This window comes from Dromaius novaehollandiae, chromosome 3 (genome assembly GCF_036370855.1).
Source record: "Dromaius novaehollandiae isolate bDroNov1 chromosome 3, bDroNov1.hap1, whole genome shotgun sequence".
Classification (NCBI taxonomy): Eukaryota; Metazoa; Chordata; class Aves; order Casuariiformes; family Dromaiidae; genus Dromaius; species Dromaius novaehollandiae.
This window is the reverse complement of record NC_088100.1, coordinates 101,147,317-101,171,107: the sequence shown is the minus strand read 5'-3', so window position 1 is coordinate 101,171,107 and position 23,791 is coordinate 101,147,317. Positions and strand designations below refer to the sequence as shown.

The 23,791-nt window shown below is 39.7% G+C and overlaps 1 long non-coding RNA gene across 1 annotated transcript; it reads left to right on the top strand.

Annotated features, from left to right (window-relative positions):
• The first annotated feature begins 13,571 nt into the window (after positions 1 to 13,571).
• LOC135327927 (uncharacterized) lies at positions 13,572 to 23,167 on the top strand. Its single transcript, XR_010388556.1, has 3 exons — positions 13,572 to 13,634; positions 17,542 to 17,885; positions 19,853 to 23,167. It is a non-coding gene; the product is annotated as an uncharacterized LOC135327927 (long non-coding RNA).
• The last annotated feature ends 624 nt before the right edge of the window (positions 23,168 to 23,791 follow it).

The following is a 23,791-nucleotide window of genomic DNA, read 5'->3' as shown; positions in this document are numbered from 1 at the left end:
ACCAAATGGAAGGCAAGCAGGGTTTGCCATTGCTGAGAGTAGGAAGAAATACTGCAACCAGTACGAGGTTATGTTGCTTATTATTAATAGGGACTGAATGTACTCGGGGAGCAAACTCTTTGTAAATCGTAGGTCTGGGACTGTGATCCAAATTAACATTTGGATAGAATATTCTGAATACATATGTATGATTTATGGTGTTAAAAATGTCATTTGACCACCTTCTCACTGCTTGTGCATCCATTTGTTCCCTCTTGTCATTAACTTGATTAGAAACGTTCTTAAGAAGCAGAAATTGCTATAACACAGGTATTGTCTGTTCAGTATTGAGAGAAATGATTGCTGTGAACAATTCTACAATATGCTGTGTGGATATTTGCTTTGGCATATCCATTCCATGGATGTCTTCACGCATAAAATATCTAATATAACTGGACTAAAAGCTTTCAGTGGTACTTAAGCATGCATTTCCTCTTGGTGAGGGTATGTACATGAGTTAGCTTTCTTGAGCTATTTGTGATTAGGCGCTACCCTTAATCAGTGGCTGTATGAAGAGGAGAGGGGAATTTGATATGGTGACCTGGCTTGAGCTGTCTGTGCTCTGTGGTTTGCTGCAAATGCTAAGTTTGTATTTCATTGTGTTCTAGCCATACAATCTCCATCCTGGAGAAGAGCTACCTACGGCACAGGTCCCAGGTCCACCCAGGAGGCAGGGCCATGGCAGGGCTAGAGCCAGCACTGCTGCAGCATCGCAGGGCTGGGACTAATGGTCCCGGATGGGGCTGAAAGGGGGGCCTGGAGCTGGGGCTGGGCAGAGGGAGGTCCCCGGTGAGGCTGGTCAAGGCCAGTGAGGCTTTTTGGTGCGCTCAAGGCCCTGGCATCTGTGACCAAACCCACCAGTTGGGGTCTTAGCATTTGATATAGCTGCATTTATTCAAAAAGAGTCTCAAAATGTTAGTTATAGTTATCAAAAATCATTGTCAAAACCCATGAAGGAAAACTAACCTTTCCATGCTCAGTGATGTGCCGAAACACTGAGCTACCACTCGAAACTCCTGAGCAAGAAGCAATGACCTAAGATCGTGATCATGAAATATGGCTTGGATGATGATGTAGCTCTGTAGCAAAGGGATTAGAGAACTCTAGCCATTCTGTGGGGACGACACACCTGAGTGGTACGAGTTGTGGTGTACCAGCTACGGAAGGGAGGCCCAGATGCTTTGTCTCCTTATCTAGTTTCAGAAATCAACCGACTGCGTTAGCGAATGGATTCAGGGCAATGGAATGAATGACTGAGGAAATCAAATGGAACAACTGTAGTTCGTGGTTATTTACGGAAGTTGCACCAACAGGGAGATGCTTCACGGGACTTGGAAAATCAGGGAAGAGAGAATTGATAGACACTAAAATAAAAACCTGGTGATCATATAGTTACCACAAAGTTTCCTTTGTGTGCTCTGACTTGCAAGGAAAGCAAAAGAAATGGAGGATTAGATCTAAAACTGGTGGTGCTGTTTGGTTGCACTACGTTTCCCTTTTCAAACCAGCAGCTGGGTCAGGGCTCTCCTCTGGGCTGCACAAAACTCAGGCTCATTCCCCAACCTGTCCCATAGAAACTGAACCTAGGCACATAAACGTGGACACGTCCTTGCTGCTTGGAATTATAGTTTACACAGAAATCTTACTTTCTTATTGTTCTTGATAACCATTCCATGTTTATCTTTTTCTTACAGCATTTTCTGTTCTTAAATGTTTTGCTTTAACCCTAGCAAATTGGAGTTACAAAAGTATTAGTTATGTTTTTGCAAAGCTGCAGTTCCTGCCTTATATGATGGACATGAGAAGGAAGAGAGATGAAAACTAGTACCAAATCCTCTAAGACATCCTGATTAGCAGAATGTTTTTCATAAACATGCTTATATTTTACCACATTTGAAACACATCTAATTACCAAGAAACAGTAGAATCACTTCAGGATGTTGAGAGGATCTGGAAGGCCGTTATTTTACAGTAAATGGCTTTAATCATCCTGATAACAGAGCTATGCTTTGTGAGTTAAGAAGCCTTGTTTTCCTTTTCTTCCACCAAAACATTCTGTGTTAGCTTTCTTCTCGCGCTCAAGCCACAGAGGATGCAAACAGTCGTGTTATATCTTGTTTGCTCTGTCAACTGATTAAAGAGGAAAGATTAGGCTTGTGTCATGGTACCCTTCTAATATCCATTCCTTTTACAAGCATGCGTGCTGTATTTTGTAGACATATACCCTCTGGCAGAGAGAGGTTACACGCTTATAAAATCAACATAAAGAGCGGTTGGAATTGTGCCTCATCTACATTTTTGTCTTTAAAACAAAAATGCTTTCATTTTGTGTTGTTTCTTGTGGTTCTGCCATGATCTTAGCTGGATGCTTTGGAACAGATCATCTTGCATCGTGTCAAATGGGGATCTGGCAAGGAGCTGCTGCAGCGAGGTTGGATTCTGGGAAGGCCGAGCTCTGCACAGTTCGCTCCTGTTAGCAGGAGGAAGGTCAGAGATAAACTTAATTGTGATGTTACTGCACAATTAGGCTTATGAGGCAATGTCTGGAAATAATTGAATCTGGAATTAAAATCCAAAAGGCAGAGGAAAGAAATTAGTATATGTATCAAAGCAACAAAAAAACGCACAACATCGTTGCTATTGAAAGTCAGCTGGACAGACATTGAATGTTTCTGGCTTGCTTGGTAGTAATGGTTCGTGAAAACTGCCAATGAAAATGCTGTAAACTTCATAGGCTGAATTTAAATATCGTCACTAGTCCACATTTATGCAAAGGTAACAAATGCTTCATTTTTCTACAAAGTTATGCCCTGCTCTGGAGAAGTGTGTCCCCCTATGGCTTTGAAAACTCTTCACGCTGGCTCTCTCATGTACTCCGGGGTGCTTTCTTGCCCTCTCCTTCTGCCGTCCACAGGCAGGGGTGAAGCCCTCGGCCCGCCGGCAGGGAGCTGTACCTTGGCTTTGCCTCAAATCCTTTCTCTCGGGACAGCCTGAGTTTGAGGGAGGTTGAAACCAAAGGGAGACAAAGAAGTTCTGCCTGAAAGGCGCAAATGCCGAGCACTGAATAGACTATAACTCCGCTGAAGTATTTCTTCCTTAAAGAATTTTCCCATGACACCATTTTCAGTCTTCTGTTATTTGCTATTAACACAGCTGGCAATGTTTTAAAATGCATGCAGGTTAAGTCTGAAATCCTAACAAAGTCTGAAAGCAAATCCTAATGCAGCACTTTGCTCTTTTAAATCTGCTATTGTAAATAAATATACATGGTGGGACTGATTAATTGCTTCCTTTCCAGGGCAAGTACCATTACTTATTGATTTGCTTTTGTCAGGTGAGCTCTGGGTTGCTTTACCTTTCCTAGCACCTCATAATGAAAAAGGAACGTTTACCCATCAGGTGAAAGAGCTTAATTGGATATTAAAGAGCAAAGACTGAACTGGTGCTGCCATCAGGGAGTTTCTGGGGCAGATGGGGAGCAGCAGGAGTCGGAGGGCTTGGGAGAAACCATGCTGCTGCTGGGACTCCTTGCTGGAGCACAGTCAGGCACGGCTGTGCTCCCCAGCTGGGCGGGCAGGCAGAGATGGGACCGCTGCCTTTGCCTTTGCGTTGGATTTCTAGAGCTGTTTAACAAGAACCAGAGAAAATACTGACAAAATAGACATCTGGTTAACCTTTGCGATTTCAGGCATTCTCATTCTGTGTACATTAGGATTTAAATGCATCAGCAGAGCTGTCTGGAGGTTGCTTCCCTGGGCCCAGTATGCTTTTCTCGATCCCTTCCATGGAAGAAGCAAAGAGAGGAAATGTGATGGGGTAGAAACATAGCAGGCCAGCCAGCCATAAAACCAGTACAGAGTGGCCTCCATATTTTGTCTTCTAATAATGTGTGTTTGATAAAAAGCTGCACTTTTTTAGCCATTGTTACAAGCAGTACAATAGTTATATCTTTGGATGTTACAGCTACTGTTTTGTATTTAGCCATCAAGTTTGTTCCAGTGGCCTACAATCTGCTGAGGTGGAAATACTTTAATATGCTGTTAAAGAGATGTCAAAATAGCACCTGATGGTTGCCAGCAACTGCATTACAACTATCAGGGAAGTGATCCTGCTGTGAACAAATGCTAAATCATCAGTGTGGTAATTCACTTCTGTGTGGACCGGACTGGACAGGATAAGGTGCCATGACTCATAGCTTGGAACTGTTCTCTATTCCTTAACAAGAAATTATTTAAACTAGACACAACTGTGTCCTCCCATTATTAGGGTAGTGCATTGTGATACTGATATTGAAGATCCCCTGCTCAGTGACAGTCCTCATGTTTGTGTGTAAGTAGCTACTGAGTGCTATAAAATGGCATCGAAGAAAGGATTTGAACTTGCACAGGAGTCAGATTAAGGCCAGGGTTTCCAAGAAGCAATGTACCAGCTTTGGTATGCATATCCCTCTAGAGATCTGCTCCTGTCAGCTGCTTGTTTGAAATGTGAAGAAATTCTTCCTTAGTTTGGTGTGATCAATCCTGTATCTCAGCTGCTTGTGGTATCTGTGTGTGCATGTGGCACTGGTTCATTGCACTTTTTTTTTTTTTGTATTATTTCTGGTAGTAAAACCCAGGGACATACAGCTAAAGGTAATAAAATGTGTAATTTGCTGGGCTAGTATATACTCATGCTTAGCTGCTGCACCTGAGCTCTCGGATTCTGATGGCTCTGGTGGAGTCTAGCATAGGTTGAGTTGCTTTATGAAGAGGTGCAAAACGCTACAGATTTTTTTTTTTTATGAAGGTGTCCCAGCTGGTGTATAGAATATCCTCCAGTATTTTGTTATTGATCACATGATAGCTTCAAAATTAGCAAGTACAGAGGCTGAGTAATAGACTAGCTTACTAGTAGATCTTCCACATTTACATCCAGTTATTTTAATTTTTTTGAAGTATTTCTAAGGTTGTCTGAGGAAGCTTCTACTCCAGATCATGGTGCAACCAGCCTGAGGATGGGAGCTGGGTTGCTTTTCTGAAGCTCTCATATTTGGACACATCTGATACGCTGAGATCATTTTGAGGACTCAGGATGCTTTAACTAGAGCACCTTTTGCACGTCCAGTATATGTCTAGATAAAAAAATGAAAGAACAAAGAGAAGGGGAGAACTTCTGTTGTGGACAACATCTCTGCTTACAAGCACAGAGGTCCCAGGATGAGAGAGGGCTGAGTGTATCACAGATATTGCCCGGGCCTCATGATGAGAGTTGCCACAGTACTGCGCAGCCTCCCCACCCACGTCGCAGCCACAAGCAGCTACATTCAGCCCTGCCTATAGCAGTCCTAAAATGTGTGTCCAAACACAGCTGTGAATAATGTTTTTAGATGTGCACAGGAAGACCGACTGTTTTGCGTTGTGTGATTGGAAGACTATGAAAAGAACTGGGATGCCTCATTAAATCCAGAAGGGATGCTTTCAGCACAGTGGAATATTAAAAGTTCCCTACATTTTTAAAGTTTTACAATGCAGTGACAAAAAATATCACTTAGACTAGGCAAACCTCATGGAAATATTTAGTCTTTTATCATGTGGGAAACAGACTGCAGCTCTTAAATTCTGTTCTGCAAATTTAGAGTCAAAGGATAATGATTCTTTGTGTGGGATAAAACTGATATATTACACACAGTTTCTGAGAGCAATGATTAGGAATTAGGATAAATCCTTGCAAGACTCCCTAACTCTAGCTTTTTAGTATGTTATTGATATTGCTTTAACAGAGGTAACTTAATAAGTAAAATAATACTCTCCGTGATAATGGCCATTGTTCATTTTTCCAGCTCTTTGGATTTCAAATTTCACTTTAGACATAGTCTAAATTCATCCTTGCCATAATGTCACAGTGTGACTGGAACAACGTTAAGGATGTACATACATCCCAAAATGTAGTGATAGTACATTGTGAAACTCTTCATTGTGAGTGGGACAGTTTGGATTGTGCTATCTCTGGTAGTTTTTCAACATGTTCTTAAAAATTGCTCATTCTGCCTTATCCTGACTGCAGACAGGAACAGACAGGGGACTTCCTATTTGGAGGTCCACTGAGGTGCCAGAATTTGTTAATTACTCTGCAATGTGCAGATTTAATTTTGGCTATATGCTGTGATGGATTGATACATTTTTCGGGAATGCTCATGGTTTACTCTCAAAACTGCAGCTTAATTAAACTACGTTTACTCCAAAGATAACTCTTGAACACAATAGTTATGGAATTTTCACTTTACATGAAATATTTTAATATTTTGCACCAGTACCTTGCATTTTAGCCCCGAAAAGAGCTTTAGAAAGATGATTACTAATGTATGTTTGCATATACGCCTACTTAAATGACACTGTAAATGTACCATCTGGTAATGATGACTAACCTTCTCAGACCATCCGGCACAGAAGTCAAATGGCACCAATTATCCCTCTCCCAGTTGTATTCCAGGTTATCTATATCTAGAGGTAATGATGTGACTTGCACCTTATTGAACTGTAGACTGTGTCTTTTAGTCATTCTCCCTATTTCTCATCTTGAGTTCGTTTGCACACATGCACACAAAATTTGCTATGCAGCTTTGTATTAGGTATTTTGAAAAGACGTCTCAAGTACATTTTGTTTCAGATTACTAATGTTGCAGCCAGCATATGACAATTTCCATATAATGTTATATATAAAGATGGAAAGAGATCCCATATGCTTTTTATAAACTGGAGAAGGCACTGCCACGTATAAACGTTATCTCTCTTCTCCTTCCTCGAACCTGGCTGTGCTGTTCTGTAGCTCACGGGTTTGAGAGGTGTTTTTTCCATGCTTGGGAGCAGAGTAGCCCAGTTTTAGTCATAAATCCCCGCTGTATACAGTGGGAACTCTTATTTTAAAAACAGATGAAACACAGACCTTAGGGAGGAAGGAATGACTAAACGACACAGACAAACCCGCGCTTTACCCACGGTGGTGATGGTGGGGAAGTGCATGCTTTGTGTCTGCTTGGAGGAACCGTGGGAGAGGATTGTGTGCAAATGAGTGTGGGGATGTCAAGTCCCCAGGCTGGGACTGTCACAGGTGAGAGGTGTTAATTAGCCAGCCTTGCGCTGAGCCAGTCTGGGCTCTTTCCCACTCTGCTGATTCACAGACAATAATTCATTACCCAGCCCTGCTCTTTGACTGTCACAGGCAAATCATGGGCTGGATTTTTTTGCCTCTTTCGCTCCAGCTATGAAACTGTATTTTGGGTATAATGAAATTTTGCATTACAGATAATTTTCTCTGAGGGCAACAGGTCAATAAATAAGATTTCAATATGGTTATGTCTATTCTACCCTTTGCTTAAGGGAATATCCATATGCCATTACTTAGAAGCATTTCTTTCCTAAGGTTTGAATTGGTCACTGAATTTTTTTTTTAACTATTTTTTTCTTTCTGTTGCTGCACTTACTTTTCTTACCAGGACCAGAATGTGTCAAGGCAGTACCTGCACTGCACTGCTCTGAAAAAATGTTCTTTCTAGTTAGAAATGAGATGCACCCAAAATTTCATAAGAGACTCTCCACAGAGAAGCCTTTTATTAATGATTAAAAAGGTAGATGAGCATGTGGATATGATGATATTTATTCAAACAGAAAAGGAACTTTTATACTTCTGTCCACTTTAGTTCAAGATGTACAGAGCATTTTGCTGAAATGATAGACAACAGTGTCATGCATTTTTAGATGTCAGAATTATGGGCCAAAGTCCCTCATAATTAGAGCAGCGGTTAGCTGTTTTTCAGAGATAAATCAGAGGTCCATATGGAGATATACGTCAGTGATACAGTGGGGCAATGCTGAACAGAATTGGGAACTGTCCTGTGGTGGCACCATTGTGGTGCCAATGTGGGACATTTCCAAGTTTGTAAACCTTGAGTGTCTGAGGAGATACTTTTACTCTACACTGACATTTAGTACATCAGGGACTGTTATTTTTTGACCTTTTTTCCCTCCCCTGCAGTGCTGAGACATGAATATTGGTAAGTTTGGAAAACTGAGACTAGGACATTTGGATTTACCTCTGTGATGAACTCTGATTCCAACATACCACAACGATTACTGTGAGATAGACAGAAATTATTCCACGTGCAGACAGTCCAGACAAGACCTCGGAAGGTCTGTGCTGTGGAAGGAACTCGGTCAAAATTGCCATTTGAGGGTGTCTTTTGCTTTACACACATACCAAGAACTTAACTGACATTTCTAAGATGGAGAAGGGCAATATGCATAGTGTTGTGGCAAGGGCAAGATGTATTGTTTTCAAAGGGCTATGGCTCTGAGCATTGTGGGTTAGAAAGGGGAAATTTTTCCTTTCCCACTAACTGCAGTGTTCTTAGCCACAAATGTAAATTTCCTGAATCACACAGAAAATGAAAAGATATATATTTCACCCTAAAGGAGAGGCCTGAAACTTTATTTTTTTCAGGGTGAGAAGAGTTAAGCCCATGATTTTCAAAGAGAACTCAGCTTGGCTATCACAATTTTGTTCTTGCTCTTTCACCTGCACACAATTATGGCCAGAAAAGCATATCATTTCTTTCACTGCTTGAAGGCTAAGCATGCATTTGCTGGCACAATCAGATAATTATCTATCCAAGTAATATAAAACAATTGAAGGATATTTGCAGCCCACTTCGCTTTATTCACAATTATAATAAAACTAAGGGAATGGGAAGAATGAGGTCTGTCTTCTTTTCTGAACAAAGCAGAGGCTGCTAGAAAATACACTTCAATTACATTCCTCCTGTCGCTGGAAAGGTTCTACAGCAGGAAAAGTCTTGAGACTTTTCTGTGGCAGAAATGTAGCCACCATATAAAAACTGTAATAAGAATTCTCAGATATAACGGTTTTATGAACTCTGTACATCATCTGGGCAGCAAAAGGACGTTTTCCTTAATGAATGCGTTGATCTAACAGATAAGGACCAAGGAAGAAGCAGCACAAAAGCAATATCATGGCTTCACAGAGAAGAACACCCAGGTAAATATTTGAATGACAGAGGCATAATGAGTTTTCACTGATGTGGCACTAAGGTTTTGCCATTGCTGGTGGCAACAGGTTGAAGGTGGAAGGTATGTGCAAATTCAGTCCAGAGAACAGGGGAAACATGACACCCAAATAGGTTTTTTTCAGAGAGAGCAGGCAGGTGCCTGCAGAACTGCAGGTTCTTAGATAATTTGGAGGCTATGCGAATCAGGAGATATGCGATTGAAATCTGGATTCTTGGACTTGCTTAAAAACAGAGTGAGGTTGCAACCAAATTCTGAAAATTATCTATTTATCATAAGCTGAATAAAATGGCAAGGTTTTCAGAAAAGCACACTATTTTCTCTGTCTCAAACGCTGATGTGTAGCTTTAGTCACTGTGCATAGCTAAGAAAATAGCTTAGTATCAATACAGCTTTGGAATGATAGGCACCTTTTTCTTTTTTTTCTTTTTCTTTTTAAAGCAAACTTTCAAGGGACTTCTTAGAAATATTATTAACAACAAAGTCAGGGTCCAAATGCTACGTGCTCCCGATGACATCAGTACAAATATGTCAACATAGTTGTGCTCCAGTAGGATCAAACAGTGTTGGCCATGTTTGGTTGTTTACACAGGTGTAAATTAAGTGTGGATCTACTGTGGTCAGCACAGTCATTAATCATTATGTCAGCGTAATAGAGAGTAGCATTGAACTTGTCAATGTTCCTAACCTGTTTTAAACATAGCATAGCAAAAATGGCATGGAAACACTGATCACACACCAAGATGCCTCTTCTCACATGTGCAGACACTTGGGAACTGCTACCTCCAGCACCAGAGGTGGCTTAAGGAACTCTGCTCTATGGTTTGTACTCTGCAGCTGTTAGGTGAGGCAAGCTGACTGTAACTTGTATGGCTGGGCTCAAAACCTGTTGCTGAAGCACTTTGCTCCTGAAGAAGAGACCTTTCTCCCTCTCCCACAGCCTTATGATGTCAGATTTTGTCATGTCAGCTCCTGAGCAGATGTGGTTAAGCTTGCAAATAGAGCAGCATTTCTAGGGAACAAATTAAGCGAGCTACAATGCTGATGTAGTACCACCCTGGAAGACAACTGTGCTTCAGCTACTTGGAAAGCCTTAATCCCTGATGGAAGGCAAGGTTTACATGATAAAATGGACTAATAGCTATAGTAAGGTATCCATAGGAAAATTTTATGGATCCACAGGAAGACGGTAGAGGTCAAAAGAAGGAATTTTATTATTGCTTTCCAGTTTTTTCTTTCTCAGTAAAGTGCAAAAAACAATTTCAAATTAAGATGGATTGAGTTAATTGAGACTATTTTTATTAATCTGTTATTGATGTTAGTAATACAGATTACAAACTAGGGTAGGAGTTATTGTTCATCTTTAAAATATAATGGACAAATAAAATTGTTGTTCTGACTCCCAAACTAAAAGGTTGTCTTTCGCTCTTTATAAACACACACACAAAGGGGATTTGGTTGTATCAAATGGGTCTTGTGAGTAGGTTTATCTAGGGAATAACTGCTTTCCACATGCATTTGCTGTTTTTGTGCTAAGTTCTTTGAAGCTGGTTAAAACAGAGTAAAAAGAAATTCTTGAAGGAAAAAAATTTCAGTCTTCATAACTGATGACTTTATGTTTTTGGAGACTTCAAGATGAGTTTTTGTTTATTATTATTATTATTATGAAGTATAATAAAATTAAGCAAGGACAGAAGCCATAGGCTATGCCTAGAATAGACCAGTGCTTGTTCCCCTGCATGTGTTAGAGCAGGTTGTGTTACACGGAGGAGGTTTGTATGTTTGTGCAACACAGACTGATACACAGGAATCCTTCTGGGAGGTTGTGAGTGAGCCTGAGACATGGCCAGCATGTTTATGCTCTGCTCAGGTCAGGTCTGAAATCTCCCAGCAGGTCACAAGAACAGGCCACGTTTATTCCTGTTTCCCATTTTGCTATAAACCTTGGGGAAGCAACACTGAATAAATAAGAATGCATATTTTGTTCTGTGGTCTCCAGAAATGTAGCGTTGTGTGGTTTTAGTCATGGAATACACCGTTCTCGAGAGGTTTTATTTTGTACTATCGGAACTTGCTTAAGCAGAAATTCTGGATTAAAGAAACCATTTGGGAAATGAAACCGAATCCTACCAGTGGCCTTATGAATATGATTTTTAAAACATTCAAATTTTGAGGCTCTTTGCACGTTTTCTTTAGAAAGCTTAAGTTTCTATTTTGGAGGCTGAATTTGTTTCTTAATGAATGAGAAAGGGTGAAAACAATTTCAAAATGAGTCAGTCATTAAGTCTTGGGAGCATCAGACATTCAAAGCTGGCTACTAATAGAAAAAACATCTTCAATAAACCACAGCTTTGCAAATGTTTAAGAAGGGAAGAAAATATGTCAATATAGATATAGACTGGCCCAGAAGTTAAAAAGATTTAAATGCTGCAACAACAACAAACTCAATATTTAGACAGCATAGACACGAATCCGTGATGTAGTTTGGTTAGGGAGCTACATAGGAGAAGAAAGCAGAAAGTGTCTAAGATACAGCTTCTATGAGAAGGCAGTATTTGCAATAATATTCTTCCAGGCCCCAGAATGCACTACTAAAGAAAAAACTTGGGCTACCCAATTGCATCTGAATAACACTGAGCTTACAAGCAATCTGTGCTTTTAAGTTAGGTTTGCCAAATGTTACATAAAACAATCAGATATGCACAAATCAAAGCTGTTCACAGCCGTTTGCAAGCAGGATCGTAAGAACATAAAGTTTGACAAACATTACTGCCAACAAATAATCAGACTTGCTTCTGCCATGAGTATAGGGCATTTGAGATAAGTGTTGGCACATTTTATGTAACAGCGTTGATTTAAAGTAAAAAATAGCCCTACCCTTCCTGTGACTTGAAATCAAGAAAGACCACTAATATCACCTGCAATTTTTCAAAGTCTGACATTGTCTGTTTCACGCCAGCTATTTTATTTTTTTTCATAATTTTGAGATATAACAGCACCTCAGCTGTTATCAGACTCCACAGAAAATAGGAAAAGGGTCTATTTTAAAAAATCTTGCTTAACTCTTTAGTCAGCTATACCAATTATTGTCCACTTACAGTGGAAAAAGAGTTAGGAATCCATTTTGCTGGGAATTCTAGTGCACTTTTTAAAGGTTTGATTTGGATTTGCCATGATGGGCCTTTCCTCTCTTCCCTGCATCTTCTGTATTGAACTTTGGTACAGCTTCACCTTTCAGCATTTCCCATGGGCTAGTGTCTATCATGCGGGATATGACAAGACTAACATATCATTATTATAACCTACCTGGGATATATGTATTCTGTTGCTCTTCTTTTGCAGTCAGAGCAGACTTTGGGAACTTTGGGTTAGTTTTCCTCTGGAGGCAAAACTAGTGTTATGAAATCAAGATATTTCTTCTCATTAAGTACCTGTTTACCCCAGCTCATTTGCTTGAGTGGTACTGGCCCTAAACTTCATGCGGCTGACAGTATTGCAGCAACTACAGTAAATGTTTTGCCAGGGACCATCTCTCCCATCAGTCTCCTCACTTGCCAAATACATTTCCATGCCATATTCTCGGCCCCAGAGTCATTCACCAGGGAAATCCCTCAGGTAGGGCCACCACAGCTGAAACTGTGAGTCTGGGCACCCAAACTCCTTTTTCCAGAACTGCCTTACAATGCACAAGCCTCTCAGAAGTATTTGTTTGCCCAGACAAGAGGCATTTTAGCCAGCACAATCCACCCGGCAACTTCCGCGTGCTCTGATTTCTAACAAGATTTCATAGGACATACAGCATTAGTAACATCCTCCTTGCCCAACTCCCTTCTCCTTGCAGAAGCACAATTGCAGGAGTGTTTACACTGAATGTTTGCTTGAAGTGATGTGAAAGAACATTTTGAAACCTTACATTTGTCTAGGTGGCACAAAGCAGTGATAATTCTGTCAGCTCATGTGTAAGGCAGTTTAACTCTTTTTCACTGAACTTCCCAGCAGGGCTAATATTTTGGCTAATATTTTTAGCATAGCTAATGTAGCTGCACTGCCCTTTGAGAACCAGGCTGATTCAGACATCTTTGCATAGCACTGCTTTGTGATTTTTGTTCTACAGTGAGACCAGCAGGTGCGACGCATTTTTCTACTCCTCATTCTCTTTGCTGCTGCAGATAATGAGAGTGTGGGCCTGGTGGAGTGCTACAGCTCAGGTGGATTAGTACTGTTTTACGATAGGTGTTATTTTGAATTTCAGGGTTTCCAGCCATAGACCAGGATATCATTGTGCTGGCCCTGCACAGAACAGCTTACAGTCCAAATGGTTTTATATATAAAATAAATTTGCATAAATCAGAGGGGGACTGGGGCCTGTGAGGATTTGTAGTCAGAAGCTATGTCTTTTGATAATAACTTTTCTCTTTTTCTTCAGGACTGTGAGAATTTTAGACCTGTCTGCATTCAAAACAGCTTAATTGTACTTGACAAGTTTGGGAGAGCTTGGCAAAATATTGCTTGTGAAATCTTGGCTTTCACTGAAAGGTAGGAGCAATTTTGGCATTAACTCTAGCTAGGACAGATTTCTTCCTTTTGCTTCTCATCCTTGATAGATTCTGCTTACTCCTCTCTCAGGCCAGTGGGGTGGAAGAATAATAAAGATGGAAAGGTGATGTAAAGGGTCAGGAGTGAGGGATAAAAAGTTGACTCTAGATGACTAGATAAATATTAATCTGTCCTAGACCAACCACAGAAGGGAAAGGGGCTGACACTCTTCTTTCCAGAATAGACGGAAATCCTTCTAATAATTCTAATAATCTCAGAGCAAAATTTCTTAAAAGTCCACTTCACGTTGTGGAAAGACTTTCAGGTAGAGTAGAAACAGTTTTATTTCTAATATGTATTCAAAAAAAAAAAAAAAACCCATACGAAATCACCCATTCACCACATAATCCAAATACAAAATTTTTTATATGTTAATTTACACAAGTAAAGTTTTATGTGTGGCAGAATAAAATAAATTCAGAATGTACAAAATATTCCAGAATTGTATAGGTATTACAACATTGCTATGTCTGACTAAACCGTCATTCCTGGGTGAATTTATGTTGCAAAGGCGGGTTTCAGTGATACTACCAGCTTGTCATAAATGCTCCTTAACCAAGATGATATTTCAGTGAAGAGACTTAGTAAATGTGTTTCATATGCCAATGTCATTTCCAGGTTCATGTGCAGCCAGCATTTCCTACAGCTCCAGCCTGTCACTCCCTATTTAGGATCTGATTTTCAATTTCCATTGACTTCAATTGAAATAGGCTACATCTGCCAGAAAAACAAGCCCTCTTACAACCAGGTCCAGAATTATTACCAATAAGATCCTTATAAAATAGGTTAATTTCTGTCCCTTGCAATTCTATAAATGGTGGCTAACATAGAATTGGGTCTTCAACTACACTGAAAGAGCAAATCAGGTGAAAACGGTATGCGTGATAGACAAATGTATTTTGTGTTGAGTGCAAAGAACTGTCTTCGTCCTTGAAAAAAACAAGTTTTGCTGAATTACCAAGGTGAATACTATACTATACCCAAACTCTAAAAGCTTCTAAATGTTTTAAAATGACATGTAAATATAGGGGGTATTTTCATTCCCTAGGAGTGCTCAAATATTTGCAGACTAAAATTGGTTTAGTCCAAATGTCGTTTCCTCCAAACTAGTGTATGAAAGTTTACAAAGGACATTGTTTCTGATTTGCCCATTCTTGTCCCTTGTAAGTGATACTGTTTTTTACATTGTTCTTTTGGGTGTCGGTGTTGCTCTTCATTTTGTTTAGTGATGGTAATGTCCTGTATGTGGTCAGTGAGAATATGTGCCCCAGAATGCAGTGACTTTCTCTCCCTGCTGCTCCTTGTGGGTGCTCTATTCATAGCTCTTGCTGTGCAATCCTAATAGGAAGTCTTGGTGGTCAGGGTCATGGAAAATGTCAGCCTAGGTCCTACGTGTTATATATATGTGTTATGGATGTTATGATTTCATAAGGAGGGAGCAAGCTTCACCTCAATGCTCCGACAAAACCAAATTTTGTCTCTGTGTGTGTGAGAGATACTGCTGTGGCAGCCAAGAATCTTAGCCATGGACCAATGTTTCATTGCATTCAATATTGCAAAAAGCACTCGTAAACTACAAGATTATTTATTAATATTGGATCAGCTGGTTCCTTTCTAGACCTTTCTTCTCTAAAATCTGAATCAGTTGGTTTATAAAAAGCATTAACTGAAAGAAATTAAGGAAACAGAGGGGAGCCCACATGGTCACGTAGTTTTTGGTAATAAACCAGTCTTTTTTAATGATTTGGAAAAAAATTCATATGAAACCCTTGGAATTGCTAGGAGATCTGCTGGATCTCATTCCTAAATAAAGTGACTTGGGAAGAACCAAGTGTCAAGAGCATAAGAATACTTGATATCTATGTAATTTAGTCATTCTTTGTACCCTTTAGTGCAACGAAGTAAGTAAGTTTATTGAAAAAAAAAGAGTCAGAAGAACACAAAGCACATCTGTATCTTCTTAAATACAGATTTTTGAAACAAGTTTGTATAGATTTTTTCAGAATTTGTATCCTCTGATATCTTTTTCAAGTGACCAGTTTTAAACAATATATTCCCACTATCTCAATGAGGCAGAACACAGTGTGTGACAGCAACATTTACATTCCATTAGAGATGATGAATTATATATTGCCACCATGCATCACTATGATAAAAAAGTAGCCAAGTTTAATCTGTTTTTTTAGTTCTGCAGCAAACAAGTGGCAAAGCATCGTGATGAGTTTTATTTCATTTTTAGCAAAATCTAGTTTTCGCTACAAATAATTGTGCAAGAGCAAAAGATGACCTCTTACTGAAGCAAGCTGAAATTCATAGTGGTTTAAAATTACTTTACTGAAAATTTAAATATAGTCACCAGGACTGAAAATGTTGACCCTTCTATTTTAGGGCATCCACCGTGACGGGATGTATTATTATTTACCCACGGGAACTACCATGATATACATCATTTATATGAAAAATAAAGTCAATAGTCCTATAACATCCTAGAGTCTTTACATGAGCTAAATTTCTCTGTTTCAAACAGTACTTCTGTCTCCATCTCTCTCAGAATTCAGGCCAAATTTAGCAAGTTCAAAGGGTCACTGTAGCTGAGTGGCAGCTGAACTCATTGTAAGCTTTGCTCCATTGCCACTAGCAACTTCCGAACTTAACTTCTGCCTGAGTTGATTTAAATCTCCAGTTCCTGTAGGGCTGAAATAACTACCAGGCTATTCATATTTTAAGATGATGCTAAATGATTAGCTCCACTTACATGATTCCTCTTTGCACAGATTAACATCCTAATAACTTAAGGTGAGCAAGTGCAGACTGGTAACTGGAGGGCCTGTGGAGACAAAGCGCTGAATTTCAGTTCCTTTTCCAAAGTATGCTTAACAAAATACTTAACTAGATGCTGTAGCAGTGGCAAATAGACAGGTTCTCCATTCAAGGAAAATTTCCTCACCTTTTAATCATGCTCAAGATTGTTCTCTGTCCAAAGACATATTTAAATAGTCTGTGTGAAGCTGAACAATTTCCAAAGAAGAGATTAGTAAATACAATAAATCAATTACCACTGTGGCTCAGGACAGGCGTGATGGAGCCAATACCCAAAGTACAAAATCAAGAGAGGCAGAAGGGCAGTGGCAAGGATGAAGAGACAGAAATGAAGAGGCGAGGAGGACATATTGGCAGCGAAGCTATCCCATAAAAGCAGGCCGCTCCTTGCAGAGCCCAACCCAGCATAAGGACTTTGAGAGTGTCCATCAGAGCGGACTTCACAGAAGAGCCAGAGCAATAACTAGTTCATAGTTCTCAGTAGGGCTCAAGAATAAGCCAGTAGTATTGCTGCTCTGGCTTGTCAAGTTGTAGGCAGTTTGCGCATCCCTTGGCTCCCTCTCTCCCTCCAGAGCATTGCGATTTAAGTGCCTCAGGACTCTGAAAACAGGTGAGCATGGGTCTTGAAATAAATTTTAGTCTTAGGTGCTTGCCTTAGCAGTTATATAGCCTAATTATTCTTGTAGATTTGGTAAGCAAATTGTCTTTCTAACCTGTTCCCGCTCTTTTTGAGCTATCAGTACAGGTTGTGAAGATTTTTTTTTCATACTGCTTTAAGATGCCATAGTGTCAAAGTTCAGCTTTAAAATGAAAGAGCCCAGACTTCAGAGAGACATTGCTCTATCGTCAAGCACAACCTCACCTCTCAATCACTAGAAATCCTGAAGGGCTGGGAGATAAAATGAAGAAGGGTGTCTAACACTCCTGGAAACACATTTTTCCTGTCTGATCACTCCATTTATTTTGGTAAGTATACAGAAACAGGACAAACATGTTAGAATTAATCATTTGGAATTGAATTCTACAGGAGAGGCCATGGAACAATCTGTGATAACTGAAGAAACCCAAACAAACCCCAGATCCTGCCATTGTGATGTGCTGACAGACAGGAATCTATGCGGCAAATGATGAAACGTGCTGCGACACACAGAATCAAGTTGCTGTCAAGACCGTAGCCTGATTACACAGGAAAAATTGCACACAAACCAAGGCCTTATGCAATGAATCATAAAAGCAGAGAGAAGATAAGTGAAGTTATAAGGTCAAATTCCCAGTGTCACTACGGAAAGCGTGGGTGACAAATCATGACATCCCTTCTCTGGCAGACAATCTCCAGCTTCATCCCCTGCAGGACTGCTGACATGCTTAGGGGTAAGGAGAATGCTCACATTTAAACATTTCCACTTTATTTTCATAGTCATGCCATCACCAGCACTGAGAGAATTAGTGTTCGGTCAATGCTCATTGCTGTAACTTCTGCTTGCACCAGTTTTTAACTGTTTCTACATCTAGTGGAAATTTGCTAGCTTGAGTTCACCAACAATTTGCTGTAGAAAAAACAAAAACAAAAAACCTGTTTTCTAATTAAAACTTTGCTTCTGAGTCCTACCAGTGAGCTTCAGAAATCTTACATTAGTCTACATATAGTTAGGGCTGTCTTTCCGCAATTCTACTGAAAGCTCTGGTTTCCTGAATTCCTCAGTGGCTTTAAGCCTGTATTTATACGTCTGCAAATATGTGAATCTGTAATTCCAGCTCTCATTCAGAGGGAATGCAAGCCCACTCCAGAGGTACCATTTGAAAAGAAGACAGAGTAAGATCATGAAATTACCATTTATATGGTAGCAGCAGAAAAAACAAAAAGATTATAATACTTTATGTCATGCCTGTTAGTCACACTTGTCATTTTTTCCTGACTCTAAAACATGACGTTTTGAGATTCGTGTAAGAGGTGCAGTCACAAACCACTCCAGCAAGAAAGAAGGACATCACTTTTTCTTGTTGCACTTTTTAAACTCCTTGGCTCCTACCTCACACTCCAGAGGAGGTTGCTGGCTCAGTCACGGCAGCGCTGTGCCAAAGCCCCCTGGTTGTGAGCCCACCTAGCAGAAACACTTAGAAAGAAGAAAGCTTAGCCACCTTCAGTTTTTATCCTGCCGCTCAGTTCCCTGGGCTCAGGGGGTGGTGGGGAGCAGCAGGGAGGGTGCAGCCACGCAGGTACACCCATGTCTGAGGGCTGTGGTAGAGGACTCTTGCAAGGGGCAGCCTCATATCAACGCCTATCCATAGGTAAAGGGGAGAAAAGAGACCTGCACGAGGTTGCCCTCCCTCATACAGAGTCTATATGTCCTCGCCTTCTTAATACTATTAAGAATATTAAAAATAACTTCTCCATCTGAAATCTGGGTATGGTAAAATCATGGGGCCTAAACATTCAACATGCTGAGCTTTGAAGCTTTGGGAAGGTTTACCTCCCCGACATAAGATGTTCATGTGAAAAGCAAATAGCAATATAATCCACTGTTTACAGGATTGAACTTTAAAAGTGAGATCTTCCAAAATAAATTGCTAGCAGCAATGTCTGTGTAATTCTGTAACATTTAGCTATTAAGCACTGTCTTTTTTTCTCAGTAGTGGCATAATTCGCATTTTGATTAAACTAGCCAAATATTTTGTTGAACAAAAGAGTCTTTTGATAAACGTAACTATGTTTTTGGTCTAGATGAACTCTTCCCTGAAAAAGAAATCTCCTGGTTACCTTTTCTATTAATAAAAAGTTGATCAATACATTTGGATAAATTAATAAAGAAAAAATAACTGAATTAATCAAACTTAATGTAGTAGCAAATCATGGGGCACATATAGATTAGTCTAAAGTTTTCCTTCATGTTATAGGCTAATATAAATAGATTTAATTCAAAAAAAGATTATGTCCATTTTACCCTAGTGTTTTATACTAACTAACAGTGCACTGGCTGCAACTCCTGGCATACCACATAGCAGACCCAGGGTAAAGCTTGGGATAGGGTGGCCACAGAGGTCAATGTTTTTGCCACTTGATTTTGACAGGAACTGGAAACCTGTCTGTTTTAAAATATAGACTTTACTGTCACAGAAAATAAAAGCCTCATATTGATTCAGGACAGATTTGGAGAGATTCAAACCTTGTGGCTGATGCATCAGTTCTGAGCTTTAGCTCCTTAGTCACTTTGTTAATCACTGCCTTGAAGGTGTGTTTCCTGAGATCTGAGATAATGCAGAAGTTGACTGCAGCATTTTCTCATGTTGGTATTTTAAGAGAAAGCAAAGTCAATTTTATTCTTCCTTTTCTTTTGTAGACCTTGTGATCACACAACCTGCAGTTGTATCGACAGCTGGGACACATGCAGAAGATGAACGACGCAGGCTGGAGCCAGATGATAACATTTTTCCACTCTCAGGGAGTGTGTGATTCTTCTTGAGGAAGAGACTGTCTGAAACCATTGGATTGCGCTGTAGTGCATCCTGTGATGGACTCAAACATATAATCACAGTCCTTAAAATGTAACGAGTCCCTACTGTACAGTGAAACAATTCCAGACGTATGTATGTGACATGGGAAGAAGCAGGTGCCAAAAATTCCTCTTTTGTCTGGCCATAAAGTGCAAAAATATTTTCTCTAAAAGGTAAAAATCCAGTGAGCTCTCTAACATAAAACTTTGTTTTTATATGTTCATATCCACTATATTTCTCTTCAGAATTTAAGCACCTCCAGAAACTTTTTTTTTTTTTTAAAAAAAAAAGGACTTGAATTCTCCTCCTCACTTCAAGAAGCTGTGGGGGAAAAAAATATATAGTTGCATATATGTGAACATATGAGCATGTATGTAAATCTGGAGTTGCACTGGACTTTTAATAGCATCTAATTCAGGTGTGATAATCAGGAGAAAAGAACTAGGCAAGCTGCCCTCTCCAGCATTGGTGGCTGGGTGCTCCCAAGCTCATCTTGAGCTTGCAAGGGAGAGAGAAAAGGGAGGAGAAGGCACCATCTGCAAAGCAAAGACTGAGAGGTGATGGCTCTGGACAGAGAGGACAGTAGTGGGGAAAAAAGCAAGTGATGTTCAAAACAGGTTGGACAACAGGCAGTTCAGGAGCTGACCATGGTTCAACAGCTGGTTCCACTAACTGGGACTAAACCCCATCCAACAGGCTGTAAGAGACAGACAGTGGGTTTTTGCCCTCTTTCTATGTTTTTGTATCTTTTCTTCTGAGAAAACTATGCTAAAGCAGGAAAAGTTTTGCTGTTGGAGGGCATCTGCAGGCTTGTGCTGGAAAAACCTACTTCGGAGGAATGGCCAAACTGTCTCACGCCAATGGTTTGCTGGTTTAGTATCTTGCGTGTTGCTGGAAACAGCATCAAACATTTCAGAGGAAGGTGCAAGAAACATAGTAGAAAATTGATGCAGGCCAACCTGGCCAGCAGTTCTTAGTGGCTATAGTGGACAACATCATAGCAGACACCCTTTGTGCTTGGTCCCATTGATCATTCCAACCCCTGGTATTTTTTCATATCAGTGTAATGTCCACTTCTCTTTAAACTTGCTAAGAAATGGTGAGGCAATGCGATCTATGACTTAATCATGTGCCAGAGGTGCCTGTGTTGGGGGTAGATTGGGTTAGGAAGATGGGGAAGCATCTCTTTTATTGGGTTTGAAATTTGCAACTTCTCATTTTTATGGAATTTCTCATTGTCCTTAGGTTTGTACCCAGTCCTTTCCCTGCTTTAATTTGGGTCTAATGTTTATAAATACAATTAGCAAAAGCAGAACAAATGAACTGAGCCACACACTGTATTCAGTCACAATATTTATGATATGACCAATACTAACATTTCTGAGAAAAACATTTATCAGGGACAGTTTACAGACTGTATTTGAGAGTTAAAAAAAAATTCCTATGTTTTTCTCCCCAAAGCATCTTTATACTCCGCTCCAGCAAGCTCTGGTATTTTATGTCTATAGAAAATAACACAGTTCACATTAGTAAGCCCAAATGTTTCTAAATTGACTGCGACACATGTTTAATTTCCTAAAAAGTACTTGATCAAAAGCTTAAAATTGCCTGCAACCTGCTGAACTGTTCTTCAGAACTGACAGAGAAGCAGAAGGAAAGGGTGGTCTCTAGAGAGCTAATCTTACAGTTGGAATCCTTTGTGTATTCAGCCAAATAGGATTGGAGGCCAGGTTTAGTTGCCTGTATAGAGCTCAGATTAGAAATTCATAAAAAGGAAGAAAAGAGGAGAAAAGTTTTAATGGAAAAATAAAATCTGACAAAGCTCCTATTTTATTAAAATCAGTACTCCCCATTTCAGCCAAAGAATTTTTGGTTTATTTTGTTTTGGTTTTACTACATATGATTTCCATGGTATTATTTCAAATAGCTGCAACTGGGCTCATACAAGGAAGAATATGCGTCTGATTTATATAGTTTATACTCAAACTGGTATACCACGCAGACTTCTAGAGCATGCATTGGGCTTTTTCTCCTTATTTCCATGTTTACTCCCAATCACTAAACTGAAGCAAAAACATTCACATACTCTTTAGCAATGCCATGGAAATGTGAGAAATGTTATACACTAGTCAGAAGAAAAACAAATTTTTGAAACTTGAGTGAGCCAGGATTAGGACAGTAATGACCCAGTAGCAATTTATGGGAATATTGTGGCCCAAGAGGAAAAGAGAAATTTCCCAAGTGTAGCTGTATATTGATTTCATGCATAGGCTGGAGGAGTTAGAGTGGGAAGCAGGGTAAAGGCTTGGGAAAGGCAAAGCTGACAGCAGTATTAAAGCACATGATGAAGTTGTTCACTTTCATACAAAACAGTACTGGTAGTTTTATAAAATATATGCATTTTTCACATCAAGCAAAGTAGATGTGAGGCTGAGAAGTAAGTATTAATGGGGTCAGATCTTTCCTAAAGTCAGTCAGGCTCAGATAGGTCTAAGAGCAGCAAAAAATATAAATACTAGCTGCCAAGACTTTAAACAACTAAGATTTTGGCAAAGTCTTTCTGATCATATGATGCGCATTCTACTAGTGAAATCAGAGTTGTATAAATTCTTGCAAGGTATTTTTAGAAAACTATGAAGAATTATCTGGAACAAATCAGAGAGGGAGAGAATTGCCCTAAAATTATACAGATGATCAGATCACTTTAATTTGTTAAATATCTAAGAAAACCTACAGGAAAAATAATAACAATAGGCTCTAAAAAAAGCTATTACAGATCTTTGTGTATGGATTTTCCATTCTGTGTGTTGTTTCTGCCCAGGTTTGTCATTTAATTTCTGCAAGTACTGTGAGAAATCAGTCTGCCCGCAAGGTTTTCAATGCTTATATTACTTTTGTTTTGGAAACATGAAATCCCTTCATGACTCCATATTCTGAACTGCTGTTCTTCAGTTAAATCTGCAAGTCTGATGACCTCGCAATGCTATGTTAACACCTCCGAAGGTGTAGTTGTCCAAACAGGTATTTATTAAATGTTTTCTTCCAAAAGTGACAGGATGTTTCTTGCGGTTCATCAGAGATTATTCAAATGACCACATTGCAGCTTTTGCATCTGCAGGCAAAGAATTTGTGATGAGATCATTTTGATTCAAATAAACACACCTGAAGGCATTTGCATCTATTTCTACTATTTCAAACGATGTGTTCCTTTGAAAATGAACACTTCCAAACACAAACCTTCTTATCTGTAACAGTCATTTGCTTCCTCCATCCCACAATTAGCTGTTCTAAACAGTACCAGGACATACCTTCCTTGTGTTTTTGTAGCGTTTTATTACTTTCATGATGATTTCAAGACTGAAGGAGGCTTATCTGGGCCAAATGCAAGACCTTGGCAGTAGAGGGAGTTGCTGCTCTCTTGCTGGAAACCATCCCATCTCTGTTTTCAAAGGTTTTAGGTGTCTCTCAATCTCTGTGCATTGCATGACTGCTGAATGAAGAAGGAAAATATCATCCAGGTGAAGATTACACCTCTGAAATAGCTCACGTGTTAGTGTTCAATGCTTTTTTCACAGCCCTCGTTGTTTTTAGCGCAAATTTTGTGAGGTGATGTACATCTCTTAAGCGATACGGAGATAGATACTCTGTTCAGCCGGAGGTTTGCAGCTGCTTCCAGGAGGCACCTTTGCATGATTAAGCCCTAAACTGGTCCCATGGGTGGTGATGAAATAATCTCAAAAGTGCTCTGTTTCCAAACTTGATAGGTGAATATTTAACATTCACTG